The 16,275-nt window shown below is 36.4% G+C and overlaps 1 protein-coding gene and 1 long non-coding RNA gene across 6 annotated transcripts in view; both read right to left on the reverse strand.

The window, feature by feature from the left end:
- The window catches only part of rbfox3b (RNA binding fox-1 homolog 3b), a 622,784-nt gene that overhangs the window by 438,097 nt on the left and 168,412 nt on the right, over window positions 1-16,275 (reverse strand). The window lies entirely within an intron of this gene.
- LOC137050179 (uncharacterized) lies at window positions 10,835-13,641 on the reverse strand. 2 transcript variants are annotated; one of them, XR_010899895.1, is made up of 6 exons: window positions 13,444-13,641; window positions 12,921-12,990; window positions 12,765-12,790; window positions 12,374-12,525; window positions 12,021-12,105; window positions 10,835-10,880 (listed from the first exon to the last, which is right to left on the reverse strand). It is a non-coding gene; the product is annotated as an uncharacterized lncRNA (long non-coding RNA). The 2 variants fall into 2 exon arrangements; XR_010899894.1 differs by lacking the exon at window positions 13,444-13,641 and having other exon boundaries at window positions 12,921-13,176.

Here is a 16,275-nt window from a genome sequence, read left to right on the forward strand (position 1 = left end):
TTCAAAAAACAAGCCTTCCTGAGGATTCCCGAAGCACCCAAACACTTTACTTAGTGCCTGATCCTTAGCCCACCACCTAGTTGGCCCTATTGGGCCCAGTCGCCTGTGATGCTTGTCCTGACTCTTCTCCTCCCACTTCGGCATGCGCTTGTATGACTCTCTTAAAAAAACTGCTACATCGTTAAGCAGTGAAAACAGGGACGCACTTTCCACAACACTGCCTGTTGTCTCTGCCAGTACAAGATTCAAAAGATGTGCATAACACCAAATATGAACCTGATTGGGGGAATGCTCAGAGAGGAGTGTAGAAAAGCCCCTAAACTGACCCTGCATATTAGCTGCACCATCTGTTGAATTGCCCACACATGTGCCAATGTCAATATTAAGGTTCAGTAGCACTTTTTCCAGAAGCTCTACAAAATTCTGGCCAGTAGATGACTCACAGTCCACCATAGCAATAAGTCTTTCGTGAATGACATCTGTTACATATCGAAGTATGATTGAACACTGGTCTTTGGAGGTGATATCTTGGGTTGTGTCAATTTGAACTGAAAACATACCAGCTTGTTTCACTTCGTCTGCTATAGTCACTTTTATCAGTTGGCTAATGACATCCACAACTTTATTTATTGTCTCTTTTGACAGCAGAGTAACTAGAGCGCCTCTGCCTTTTGCACCAGTTTCATGCTGCTTTTTGCTGTTTTCAATGCAAGTGTTAACATGCTGTTGGAGGCAAATGTCATATCTACTCAAGAGTAGAATCAACTCTAGGACGTTACCATGATTAACAGCCATGTTTTCTAAGCTAAAGGCTCCCTCTTCATCTCCCCTGTAGCTAAGGCCACATTTGCCTATGACTTTAACAACATCCACTATACGCTCCATCACCTGCCGTTTCTTTTTCACTTGCTCAGCACGTAATGACATTTGGTTGCCAGTCAACAGGCTTTTCACATCTGCTTTTTGTATTTTCAGAAAGTAAGCATCTGCACTATCTCTGTGTGTCTTACTTTTTTCATGTTCCACTATCCTTTGGTGAATGTGTTTCCAGTCTTTCATGCCTCCCTTCATGAAAGGGCCATCACTTACCAAAGGTGCAAATGCCAAACAAACTGAACAGTACAGAGATTGGTTTTTTTCACAGTAAGTTAGCCACTTGCGGTTTGTTCCATCTTTGCTATTGAAAACCTTTGGTATAGGAACATTTGGGATTTGTTGGGGATGATAAGAAAAAAATGTATGTATATCTTGTGACTGAGGTCGGGCAAAGTAATCAAAACTATCAACAGAATCATCTTTATCTGCCTTGTTCCTAGCTTGTGTTTCTGGGTTCTGCTGCTGAGTTGTTGACTCTGCTATCTGTCCCTGAGTCGACTCTGCTCTCCCTTTCACGCTTCCTTCTGTATCCCTAAACTCGAGTACACCTGTATTTAATCACAATAAAAGCATTTTGTAATCTTTAACATATTTGACATGGAAAGCATGTTCAAATTAAATTGAATTAAATCAAAGCAAAGCAAATTAAAAATTAAAAAATTACAAATGGCAAAATATGTAGGCTTAATTTATATTACTTTTATCCTATTCCCTTTCAATCGTGGGCTTTGTATATTCACTATCATTTGATTAAAACATAATCGGTTACTAGTAACACTTGGGCATAGAAAGTTGTTGTAACTGTGACAGTATTTTATTGTGTTGTAAATATAATTTATTCTGTATCAATATTCTCACCAGTGTTCAATCAGCTTTGGCATATTGCAATCTGCATATTTGTGATATGTTTACCTTTTTTAAAGGGCATATTTACCCCTAATCTTATTTTATATTCTTGATCTATACATTCAATTAAAATAAGACACTATAGGGCTGTTACTAATCAAATTAAATAATTTAAACAGGAAAAATACAACTGCATTAAATAATGTTATGAGATTTGTATTTTGGGATAAATAAGACATTTGAGAAAATGTTTAAACATGAAACTAAACCACCAGTAGGTGGCAGCAGGTGAGTCTTAATGAGTGAGTCATTGAGTCATTCATTCAAAGGATTCATTCAAACGGCTGATTCATTCAAGATTGAGGTCGTTTACGAACATGTTGTATAATCTTTGATTCAACCGATTCATTCAAACACGGAATCATTTTATTTTTAGGACACAAAACCTCGTCTTATATACGGGTAGTATGAAAAAAACACCTCAAAATTAAGTGATTTTTTTGTTGTTGCTTAAAACAAGAATATTATCTGCTAATATGACAAGAAAAATAATTGTTTTAGACTTAGCTTGTTTTAAGCAACAACAACAACAACAAAAAAATCACTTATTTTTTAGGGTGTTTTTTATTCTTCAGAAAACAAGACAATTTCTTATGCCATTTCACTTGTTTAGTAAATGTATCTTGAATTAAGAATATTTAGATGTTTGAACCGGAAACAAGTAAGATACTAAGTAAGAAAAACATTTTTTCAGTGATAATGTTTGCTTATTCACACACTATGGTACACTAGCAGTTTACCTGTGTCTTTCACAGTAGGAGCATTAGTCTCTTCACAACTGGGTCCTGGCTCACTTTCTGACACTAAATGAAATTTGTTGCATTTATTTCTCACCACAAATATCCCCTTTTTACAATGCTTTAAAATCAAGTCAAGTCAGTTTCAATAATGTATTGCTGAATCATCAGGTATCATTAATTATCTTAGGGCATTTTTCATTGAACAGGGCTCTTCATTACTATTAGTTCTTCTGAATGACAATCCTACCTGCCCATTCTGGTGTGTTGGGCTCATGACTGGAGCTTGGTATCGTTACTCGGCCTTGCTCTTCAGTATTAGCAGCAAAACGGACTAGAGGAGGCGGCTGCTGCTGAAGAGCTACAAGAAAAAGTTTGATACATGAATGTGGTTTGCAGACAACGTTGTTTTGCACGGTCGATAGCATGTTTCACTGCTCCGTCCTAACTACCGTAACACGTTATAGCTTACCGGCCTCGTCGTCTTCATTATTTTTTCTGAGGAAAAATGTGCTCAGCTTTGAACATTTGGTCGCGTCAGTTTCTAAAGCCTTCTTCTTTTTTATTCTGGCCTTTTCAGCTCCGCCTTTGCGCTTCCGATCCATTGTTATCTGACTTTTTTTTTTATTTTGACAGTTTTATTTTGACAGTTGAGCAAGTTGCAAGGCGCCGTATCGGGGGCGGGGCCAGGGAGTCAAAAGATAATCACGTCATCATTAACCTGCAGGCTGGGCTCTGCGAGAAAATAAGTGGGGCTGCGGTAAAATAATAAATAAAAAGAGTGGGACTGCGGTAAAATAATAAATAAAAACAGTGGGACTGCGGTAAAATAATAAATAAAAACAGTGGGACTGCGGTAAAATAATAAATAAAAATAGTTGTGGTAAAATAAAAAAGGGGGGCTGCTGTGAGTGCAGGCAGCCTAGGACATTTAATCATATTTAAACCCAATGCCATGACAACAACGGCCCTCGCGGCCAAAAAAACAGACCGGCCCACCGGGAATTTTCCCGGTGCTCCCGATTAGCCAATCCGGGCCTGGCAGAAGCGCTTTACTCTCAGCAGTGTGAACATGTCACAGCAGCGCCGAGCGAACGCACAGAGTAACGTCATAACATCATTTTAAACACACTTAAATGTATCTGATATGATAAACAGAGCTGCTTTACCTTATAATCATCAAGGCCGGAAGTGCGAGCGCCCGGCGACTGTGTCCCGTCCCGTCATAATAAAAGTCCCGGTGTTCGGTGTGTTTGTGTATCAATCGCTCCAGCGGCCGTGCTCAGCTCCTCAACACTCGCTCCTGCTCTGCTTCACTACAGTAACGTTAATAACCACATCCATCAACATGATTTCTGCCCGAGTCCTATTTTCCACCGGCTGTGAGGTGAAGACCACATGTCCCAAGATCCTGCGCTCACACTTGGCGTCATCAAACTACGCATTTGTTTAGAATAGGCGCCCTCCAGTGGACGGAAAGCTGCATAGTGCACCTTTAAACATACTACAAACATAAACATAAACTAAATGACAAAAAAAAAAAAATACACCTTTGCTTTGTTTAGAATAGGCGCCCTCCAGTGGACGAAAAGTTGCATAGTGCACCTTTAATAATGTTATGTTAAATTTATAAAAGTTTATTATGTAAGGTGAACACATTTATCAATTTAATTTACCTTTAAAACTTCTACACTCTAAACCCGGATAAGTTGAGTTTACTTAAAAAAACTGAGGAAACTGGTTGCCCTAAAAAATTTAAGTAATGTTTACTTGATAAACTTGAGTTAAATGTACTTAATGATATTAGCTGTTCTAATAATTATTTCAAGTTGAATAGACTAAATACTTTAATTTTAAGTAGCCTAATACCTGTTTAATTACTCTACTCATCTTTTTAATTGCATTACATTATATACAAAAGCAATCAGACAACAAAAGACTTCTCTCTTATTTTTTATTTAAAACTTTTCAAACTGCAAAAATACAGTGAAGACTTTAAAACAAGTTTAAAACAATTTTGCCCTCAAGTTTTAGAGATTCCAATTTTTCTCTCTCATAAAGAGTGTGCATCTAACAAGTAGTTTTGTGCAATTCCCCGAGAACATGAAAGCTTGTTTTAACATTTGCACATAAATAAATAGTTCACCCCAAAATTAAAATTTCCTGATAATTTACTCACCCTAATGCCGTCCAAGATGTTCATGTCTTTCTTTCTTCAGAGGAAAATAAATTAAAAAATATATATATATATATTTTTTTAGTAAAACATTTAAGGATTTTTGGATATTGGATATTGAACGTCTACATCACTGCAGTTTCAAAGGGCTCTGAAGTGATTCGAATGGTATGGTGCGATCCCAGCTGTGGAATAGGGTCTTATCTAGCGAAATTATTGGTAATTTTCTAAAATAAAAATCGATATATTTTTTAACCACAATTGATAATCTTGTGCTAGTCTGTGATGAGCCAGGCATGACAATCACGTTGAAAGGTCACACCGAAAGTGGTCAGAAGTACCACTCCATTGTTTACAAATCAAATGCTCTAAGACTAATAGAAACGCTTTTAACAAAAACGGTAAAACAATAATAAATATGTGAGTCAACATACAATACAATTTGAATGATCCCTCCACACTTTGTAAACAATGCGGCGGTACTTCCGCCCAAGTTTGGTGTGACCTTTTCAACCTGATTATGTCATGCCTGAAACATCATAGACCAGCATAAGACGATCAATTGTGGTTCAAAAGTATATAGTGTAACAACAACGACTCATGAGTTTAATGTCTCGGGGAATAATTAACTCAAAAGGGATTTAATATTCAATATTCATGAATTTATGAATATGATTTGCCAGTTGTTCATTACGTATTAAAATTTTCCGATAGGGAAAATTGTTTAATTAAATACAAGTAACCCTTTATGAAATTGCTTGAAATTATCCTACTAAGTTTGTCCTGCAAATTAGTTATAGACTTTTCAAATCAATTCTCAATAAGGGATTACTGCTTTACGAGCGCATAAGAAACATTAACTTTACTGATCAGGATAAGTTCAATATTTCAAATGGTCATACAGTTTACTTTACTAACATAGTAGCATAAGCAGTTAGGTAACGTTTAGATCGCAAGTTTCATTGACTTTGTGTATGTGGGAGAACAACAGATTCAACTCACTAAATGTCTTTTGAAGGTTTAATAAACACAGACTAAAAATAATAACACTACAATTCACACAGAAAGTACATACTAAATATGCATCACGAGAGTAGAAGTATAGATATTAACGAAAGAATACATAAAAGAGAATAATGAATAGACTGAAGTTAGAGAGAGATAACAGAGAGAGATGAGAGAGAGACAAAGAGAGAGGGAGAGAGAGAGACAAAGAGAGTGGAGGATAAGTGGAGGGTAAGAAACGGCTTTCCTTCAGTTCCCCAAATACGACCTTCACGGAGTTAATTTATCCCAACGGGAGAATAACACACCCTCTTTACAGCAGTAAGAATACGAATACTTGCATTCTTTTTGGTTTCGTTTTGGCTTCTCGCTTGTGTGCGTATGTTCCTGCGTGTCCGGCGGTCCTTTCCGAGGTTGGGAGGGAAGCGGCTGTTTGCTTTAGCGATGCTTCGTGTTCTTGAAGATCGGATTGTAGAAGAGATTTTTGGAAGGGCTGAGGCCTGCTTGCAGGGCCTGCATTGGTGGCATGGCTTAATGCCACCAATGCAGGGGTGGGTGTTGGCTCCCACAGGGAGAGAGAGGAGAAGTGAAGAGAGCGGAGTAAGAGAAGAGGAGAAGCGAGGCCTGTCTTCACTAGGGATGGGACGATACACTTAAACTCACGATACGATGCACCTCGATATGCCAGGGTTACGATACGATACGTCACGATACGATATCAAATTTTATGTTTATTTTTTTCAAATCTGTGTTTTTTTTTTTACCACCAAAGTAATGTACTTAAACGAAAGGTAGGATTTTTCTCTTTTTTTGCATTTTGGTTCTATATTGTTTAAAAAAAAAGAAGAATTTTTAGAAGTCAGCGACCACATCTTAAACAGGGGCGCCAATAATTGTGGAGGGCACTGTAGGGCTGTCAATCGATTAAAATATTGAATCGCGATTAACTGCATGATTGTCATGAGTTAACTCGATTTTAAATCGCACCTTTTTAGCAATTGTAAATGTATCTTAAATTAAGTTTAAATTAAGTTTTTAATACTCTAATCAACATAGGTATGGACAAATATGCATGCTTTATGCAAATGTACATTTATTATTAGTGAAACCATACTTATTCAATAATAATCAATACAGTATGAAGACTAGACATATCAAAGGTCATAGATATGTTTATCTAAGAAATTGTTCTCTTAAGCCTAAACTTAAAAATAATGAGTAAGTAACTGTTAGTGATTTCTTTCATTTTAAGAATATAAAGGGAGTTTTTACACTGGCAGTTTAATTCAGAACAGGGCAAAGTTCGTATGAAAAATTGTTAATGTGTACCAGTGAGCGAACCAGAACCACACCATACCTGGAGGAGGTCCATATTACACGAGTAGGAATATAGTGCGGCCCCTTTAAGAGACCCGCATATCCTGTTGAACTAACTGCCGGTATTTTGCACGTGCGCGCCGAACTGGGCCGCGATTCACGTGGACAGTGTGAAGAACACAGACTCGGGAGCGCGCTTGTTCAGGAAAGTAACCTGTGCATTCGTTTTAGCCGATTGTAATGTATTTAGTTCAATAAAACAGTTGTACGGTAAGCGGTGATGGTGTTAATGATTTACCTCAGACATGAGCGAGAGTGAGCTGCAGTGCATCGCGCTCAGACTGCAGAGAATGTGCTCAATGAAAAAACACACTTTTCTTTCTGGAGTCTAATAAAAGTTAAACAGAAAATATGGTAGTTTATGTAGGCAATAACTGCATTTTTGGTTTAGAATATTAATGCTAATGTCAACCCTTTTCTTTCCCTATTAATGTTTGCTGCTGCACCCCACCCTCATTCTACGCAAATCATGCAGCAGTGCCATCTATCTTTATTTCGCGATACATTTTTTTCGACCTCGATGCGTTTCGTCACGTTTTGTATCGCGATATTTTGTCAAACGATATTTCGTCCCATCCCTAGTCTTCACTGGTCTTTTTAAGGTCTGGAAATAGTCCCACCCTCCAGGGTTAGACTTAACCAATGAGAGTGTTGGGATTTCCCGGCGGGAAATTCCTCAGCAGAATTTATAGCTCTTTGTTTGAACGTTCGACTCAGTGGGTCTCTGAGTCTTCATACTATAATTAATGCAACAAACACACACTGCATTTTCTGAATAAGTGATATACATGGAAGTGTAAGTCGTGAAGTGAGCATTAATTTGATAGGAGACATGACATATATGAGGTTATCTGAACTAGTACTTTGTTAAGACAAAGATAAAAAGATGCAAAATACCATACAGAATAAACATTTTACAAGACAGTTATGTGTTTACATATAATGTCCTGGGGTGCATGTTCATTTATAGATGGTTTGTCTATAATTTGAGGCAAAAGCTCTGTGTCTTAAACTCTTTGTGTATAAGACTTCATGTGGCCGAATTCTTTTGGGGGCCATAAAACACCTTATCAGATGGTTTCCAGGGTGACTGAAGAATCCTTCTCTGTTGTGTTGGGGGAAGGTATGCTAGTGAGCACAACTTTCAAAACATATTTGTTAAATGTAACTGGCGATTGTGTGTTTGATTCGCCTGAGTCGCTACAATAGATTTATTTTATTTTAAGAAAATGAGAAATCGCTTCGCTAGATAAGACCCTATTCCTCAGCTGGGATCGCACGGTACCATTTTAAGCACTTTAGAGCCCTTTGGAACTGCATTGATGTGGATGTTCAACTATTGGTTGCAATTGAAGTCCATTGTTGGGAGAAAACGCCTAAAATGTTTTCCTCAAAAAAAAAAAACTTTTCTTTTCCATTTAAGAAAGAAAGACATGAACATCTTGGATGGCATTGGGAGTAAATTATCAGGAAATTTACATTTTGGGGTGAACTAATACTTTAAGCAAATGAACATACTGTACAAATATAAAATCAACCTGTTTATCTTTCACACCTCAGTTCAGAAAATTGACATTGTGCAGCTTTGTTTTGTTCTTGCCATCACTCTCAGAAAAAATATCTTTTTTTTACCCTTCTTTGGGGAATCTGTACAATTATTTAACTTCCTGCAGATATGGTCTGCTGATCTATCAGTGAGGAAATGTGTGCTTAGACTATTCTGAAATTGCAACACAACAGAGTTCTCAGCAATAGAGGCAGAACGATGGATCTACGGATTAAAATAAAAATTCAATTTCAAAGTAAATGAAAAGTTGCTTATATGATTTCACTGAATAACTAGTGCGCCAGTTCTGTAAGTGCTGTGGCATGCAGTATATCAATAATTTTGGTTGTCATGTTAAGCTGCTTTAATTCTACAAACAATTCTAATTGTAAAAAAACAAAAAACAATTGAATTTTTTTTTTTTACAGAACACAGAAGAAAAAAAAACATCTTGTGTAGGACACCATTTTACACTGTAGCTGTAAGCTGATTTTTTAAGGATTTAATTTTTGGTGCCAAGTCCACCTTTCCAAGGTTAAAAAATACCTGCTGGATGAAATGGAAAGTGTTTTTCATACACTTTGGATAGTCCAAGTGAAGGCCATAAATGAGTCCAAAAAGAAGACAGAAGGCCTGAGGCAGGTTGTCTGGTTTCATAACCGAATTCCCTTCCAAGATGATGCACACTTGGGAAGGGTTCACCTGTGGACTTTCTGCATCAACACATAGGATTCAGGGTATATACAGCAATCCTTAAGTTAAATTTACTACTTTTTAATACCTTTTTTACTACCTTTAAAATATTTTTTTAAAACCATCACGACACTGAATTGTGAAGTGTTAATCAGCGACCTTTCTATTATTTACACAGATTTTGAGATATAACATACAAAAAAGAATAGATTTAGAATCGACACAAGGAGGAAATCTGTTATAAGTTATCATTCAGACACAGTAAAATAGATCTCAACATTCACAAAGGTTGGTTAAGGAGAAGCATTACTGCATACACATTTGATTTCAATTAATAATTGGTAATTCAGCAATTAAATTATTTAGTGTTTTTTTCCCAACAACAAAACCTGAGCCAAATATTACATTTCTATAACTGCGATAAGTTGTTAATTAAGTTGAGTTAAACAAAATACTAAAAACTAGTGCTGTCAATCGATTAAAAACTTTTAATTAGATTAATCACACATTTTTTCTGTGATTAATCGCAATAAAAAAAGTTTTTGTACGTTTTTAATACATTTTTAATATCATAATTTCACAGTTAATCAAATTAATGTAGAAACAACATAAAGACTTAAAAAGTATTATTTTAAATACTTGTTTAAATGGCATCTTTTTATGAATGAAGGCCAGTATTACTGATATCAATACAGTTACTGATTTTTTTTTTTTTACATTCATTATTAGGCTTCAAAAATATAACAGTTTTTAATTTAAGTAAACTTAAAACAATGCTAACATAAACCCATAATAAATGTCATGTTTACTCCTGCCCTTCCTGTCTGAACAGTTAGGAAATATACAGAAATTGAATACAGTTATCAAAGTTATATGCAGTCTGCACTGCATAAACTATAAATTAAATAGTTAATCCTTATTAAAGCTACAAAAGTTATTTAGTCAAGCCCAGCGAGTCATTTTCTCTGTTCCCTTTGTTCTTTAACTTTACTGACAGGAAGCTTTATTGGCTGCTGTCCCTTTAAGAGCAGACAGACACGCGGATCTCACTGTTTATACTGTCTATGGATCGCGCCTCATTCTCTCACAACTCTTTGTTCATTTTAGACTATATATATATACATCGTTTAAGATTGCTCTTATGAGGACAGTCGTTGAAGATATGCCTTGAAGCAAGTCTAAAATAAAACGTAAGCCAGCCCCTTCTGTTGAGCGCAGTGCTCTGAGAGGATGCCGAACGACCGCTGAATATGACGTCAGCATCAAACATACGTTGAGACGGAGACGAAAGATCTTTGATTATGTGCCCAGATATGCTAATGCCCATGTTTAAACGAACTAACGCGAACGCAGATACAATTTCAATCAGAATAGGACACCTGATAGTCTGAAAAAATAATACCTAATTTGGAAAAAAATAATACCTATGAGACCAAATTTAACACTTTTAATGGCCTTAAATTTGACAATTTTGATTTATCACTTTTTAATACTTTTTAAAACCCCGCGGACACCCTGGGATTCCTACGGGAATTTGGTGGTACGAGTCCTCATCAGTAACATCCTAACAAAGAAAGAAACAAGATCATTGCAGTTAAATAATATGTTGACGACTAAAACCTATTTCCAACTATAAAATCAAGCATGTGTAATCTCCACAGAAGTAAACAAAAGCAATCAATACCAGTCATAAAGTCATGCACTAAACAGGACAAATGTTCTCCTTTGATGTCATGCCACATTCATGGCAGTTTTGCAACCTGGCCATGTATAAATTATGATAGCACTGTCCTTCAAAATCAAAATATATTGGGCAAGTTTTTTTTATACATACAAGTTGGTTTACCAAAAAATGAATTTAATTTAAAATGTCATTAATTACTTTAATCATTAAAATAATTCATGGGACTCCAGTGAAAAAGAAGTTAGTAGCAGACAAATCTTCATTAAAGGGTTAGTTCCCCCAAAAATGAAATTTGTCATTAATTACTCACCCTCATGTCATTCGACACCCGTAACACAAGTGAAGATATTTTTGTTGAAAGCTGATGCTGAGAAAGGCTTCAGATAGGCCTTCATTGGCATTCAGTACATTTACACTCACAAGACCCATAAAGGCACTAAAGACGCCGATACAAAGTCCATCTCACTACAGTGGCTGTACAATCATTTTACGAAGCAACGAGAATAGTTTTTGTGCACAAAAAAAAAAAAAAAACGAAATAAAACTTTATCCTCCAAGTTATTGTCTTCCGTGTAGGTCTCGGACGTGAACTCACAGATAGCAGCGCTCCTCCTCGCTTCTGGTGTCATGTATCCGAATGGCGGATCTGCATCATATTTTCGCACATGCGTTGAGTTCACATAACTTGGTGGATAAAGTTTTTATTTTTGTACGCAAAAAACTATTATAACAGCCACTGTTGAGAGATGCACTTTGTACCGATGTGTTTAGTGCTTTTTATGGTTCTTGTTAGAGTGAATGTACTTAATACCAACCGAGGTCTATCTGAAGCCTTTCTCAGCCATCAGCTTTTAACAAAAATATCTTCATTTGTGGTCCGAAGATGAACGAAGGTGTTACGGGTGTCGAACGACATGAGGGTGAGTAATTAATGACATAATTTTCATTTTTGAGTGAACTAACCCTTTAATGGATTAAAATTTACCTGCAAAATTTACAAACAAACGTTTTACAACTTACGGAGCAGGTCTTAAAGAAGGTTGAAGGATCATCACCCAAAATGACAGGCAGTCCACGAAGGCAAAGGGACCTAACATCTGTTGGTCTGGAAGATATTGCAGATATTGTACAGCAGTTTGGTTGGAATACGCACATGCCACTTTAATTACTTTTTCAAGAGTTTTGAGAAATAAAGAACAGGACAAGAGATGACAAACAAAAGGAGAGAGGAGAGTAAAGGGAGATCATCAAAAAGTAAGAACAACAAGACAGGGAAAGAAAGTGAAAAAAGAGGACAGACAGTTAAGAATACAAAGAAGGGATGACAAAAATCAGGAGGAATAAGGTAGACTGATGTAGACAAATAAACCCACCCTTGTCTGACGTAAAAGCTCCGCCAAAAGCTGACCAGCAAGGCCTTTCTTCTTCTTGAGATGTCCATTAGATTTGCAGAGTAATGGTCAAGAGCATCAAAGAAGCTCTCTCTGAGATTTCTCCCCACTACTCGGCTGAACTCGTAATAAACCTAAAATATAAAACATGGCAAACTATATTAAGGCATGGTTAGTGAAACATGATGTTTGTCTCAGTGCTGAAAACCCCCAAATGGCCATAAATACCCATTGTCATTAACTATTTGTGTAGTTAATTCTAGCTTTAAAAAAAATCCTGCATACTGCTCATTTCTAGCATAACTACCATGTTTCAGTCTGTAATGTTTAAATAACTGTGATCTTTTTTCACAGTTAAAAGAACAATACTTACACTTCCAGTGCATGTCTTCCTGCCACCTGAAACACAATAAACACATGCATTGTTAGAGAGCGTTCATTTGTGTTTGCATCTAAACATTCATTCAACTTTTATTTAATACAATGACTATCAAAATAAAGCGTGGCTTTTAAAGTTTAATTCACTCACCAGATTTATTAAACTGGTCGTCCTGTTGAACTTCAAGCTCCACTGGAAACACAAGGGATTAAACAGACTGCTGCAAGACAGTGGCAAAAGCAACTAAATGATATTGGAAATCCCATGGTCTTTAATAAAGCATGTTTTCTTCGCTCGCAAGTAGTCCCTCGGTGAAATAGGAGAAAATGCACAGACGAAAACGGGCTGCGAAATCTCTCATCACGGGAGTTAAGGCATTGCGCGGTGCGTGTTGAACTCGCAAGGGTTAAACCATGCGTGTCGGAACATGCCCAAGCGCGTGAAAATGATTAGCAAATACTACAACCTGTTTAACGATTTTTTTCAGTGCTCAAAAATAGCTCCTCGGCAATAAAAGGGAACAATGGACCATAGAATCCCGTGGAAAGCGCCATACAGATAACGTAATTTAAGTGGAATAGTGTTCACTGCGCGGGAGTGATAATCTAACAGTTACAAGTTGGCCAGCGAAATTCCTTAAATTGTTAACAGAAAGATGTTTTTCATTACTCACACAATGAATCAGAAGAATGGGGAAAAGACAGACGCACAGCAAATGCCATGAATACGCCTGTCGTGTGTTCAAACAGAAATGTTACTTAAAACAGTGTCTTTACTCAAAACAGCATCTCAGCGAAAAGATAAAACAAAAAACTGGATTAAAACAATTATATTTTAACAACTCACCATCAACTTTACGAAACCACATGCAGCAGCTGCCACATTAAAGTGGCGTCGTCTAAAACTTTGCAGCAGCTACCAGGTGGGTGTGGTCAGTCTAAACTTTTTTAATGTAATCCATTACACTTAAAGTTATTCACACATTCAACTACGTGTACTGAAGTAGTAGAATTTACTGACATTTTTAAAGTATTGCTCTAAGTCTTGAAAAAATTAAGTGTGTTGCAATTAAACTGTTTAATTAAATATGAAATCTGGGCTAACAGTGTAAAAAACAACAAGCATATTTCTTTTTTATAAAATGTAAAAATAACTCATTGGACAAACTCAAATTTATTTAGAGCCGTGCCCAACATAACTGAACATTAAACACTAACATAAACTAATAACATATTTCCCTTTACTGAAAAACGCATAAAATAACACTTTAATCCGTAAATTTACTCTCCTAACGCAGTCCCTTGCAAAGCAAAAAATAGAGTTCATTGAAATAAAATTTTTGAGTTAATACAATGAACATTTTTGAGATTTGACAACCTTTATTCAAATATTATTAAAAGATTTTGTAAGCATATTGGGTAATTGTGTTTTATTTGTGATGACGCAGCCATATTGTGCTATTTTCAAGATTTATCAATTTTTTATATGGTTCAGATACAATAATATTTTGAGTTTCTATTTATTAAACAAATTTCCTTCATTGTATCAACTCAAATTTTTAATTTCAATAAACTCAAAATTGTAAGGCAACCAGGTTACTTACTTTTTTAAGTTAAACCAACAAAAACAATTACACTGTAGATATGTTTAAGTAAAGTGGACAGAATTTAAATGTGTCATACACAAAAAAAATCTCCAATTGAAACTTTTCTAGTGACTGATCATATCAAAATTTTTCATTTGGCCATATTGAATTTATGTGAAATAAATTGCATCCAATTCACAGAAATTAAATTTGGCCAACTGAAAAATGTAGATGTGATCCGTCAGTAGAAAATTTTCACTTGGAGACATTTTTTTACAGTGTATAAGGGCCTAAATAAATGTGTTTTTGAGTGGGGCTTTTGGTTTAGAGATGTTGAGTCACGTGTGATTACCGGGCTCGTTTTTCTGGCGAAACATCTCCGAAGCAAGCGCTGGAGAACTCACAGGGTTAAAGTATCTCTGTTGGTCTCCACTTGATCACCACAGCTGAATAAACGATAAAAACATCGCTCTGAGCGCTGACATTTACACAGGCAGCAGCCAGTTAATGTGCCGAATGACAGCCTTTAAAAGCTGAATATTAACCGGGTGGATGAGTGCTGAAAATGTGTGTGTTTGAGAGTAGGAGGCGGATTTCCATCTGATTATCCTAATGGCTGAAAATAGCACATGTGAAGCCAGTGCTGACAGAAGAGATACGCTAAGAACGGGACGCTAGATGTTAGTTAGCATCAGCCGGGTTACTATTTATTACATGCACGTTCTTAAGCCGATTATTCATAATAAGCCGACAATGATCATGGTCATGTAAACGCGGTAACCCGTTTTCTGTTATCGGAGTAAGCTCATAAACGGCGTAAGCTTAAACCGGTCGGGACAGGTCGTTTTTTTGCCTCTTAGCCTGATTTCGCGCTGCATGTAAACGCATTAACCTGCTTTCTGTCGGCTTATTGAAGTGCGCATGTGTGATAGGGGACAAAAACACAAACTTACAGCAGATTTAAACACATCCACACAGAGCGAGCGAGCACTTCGCATGAAATAAGGACATATATCACAAACGCAGACTCTTTTAAGAGCCAGTAAATTGTAAAGATGTGTTCTCATCTCCTGCAGCAGAAGCAGAAGAGGTTCAGTCTAAACCAGGGGTCTTCAACTAAAATTGCTTGGGGTCCAGTAAATTAACCTTCCTCACTGGCCGAGGTCCGGACAATTATATACCTATAAAAACATGAATTCATGTCTTTTTGCCAGAGTAAAGAAATTAGTGTAGATTAAAAAAAGTGTCTTTATTGAACAAAATATAGTATGTTCTCATAGATAAAAATGTCTTTTCATATTGTTAAAGCAATAGGCAATCCTTTACTAAATGTATCTCATTTTGAGGTTGTTCTGTTTAAGTTGCGTTGGTACAAAATATCTAATTCAACCAGTAGCCATGTCTGACAAAAAATGATGAATGAAAAAATGCCTTCATCTCTAAATCTGCGCTGAAAATACATTAATTTCAACATTACTAGCAACTAAAGTGCTTTTTCTGCTGAACTGAGATAAACAGTAACAATCAATGAACGCAAACCCTTCCTGGTTAAAAAACAAAACAGAAATCTCATGACATAATTGTATGTTCATTCACATGTATAGTCTCTACCTAACTAAATGTAGGCTATCTTCAGCTCTGCTCTCTCCGTGCTTCAAATTGCACTGGTAAAAAATCATTAGCAATATTTTCCAGAAGCACAAACAGGTAAAAATAAAGTGACACCAGTGTTGGAAAAATGAAAAAAAGTGCACAAAACATTTTCTCTCTTTATTTAAACTGTTCCTTTAAATCCAGAAAAGCGTAAATAACCTCAAATAACATTTCAAAAGGCTGAGCTGAGCTGAACTTAAAACTGGAACGGTGTGCAAACTCACCCGTTAACATGGGAGCCGAAATAAAAACGGACATGCAACGAGG

Source organism: Pseudorasbora parva, chromosome 2 (assembly GCF_024679245.1).
Source record: "Pseudorasbora parva isolate DD20220531a chromosome 2, ASM2467924v1, whole genome shotgun sequence".
Taxonomy (NCBI): Eukaryota; Metazoa; Chordata; class Actinopteri; order Cypriniformes; family Gobionidae; genus Pseudorasbora; species Pseudorasbora parva.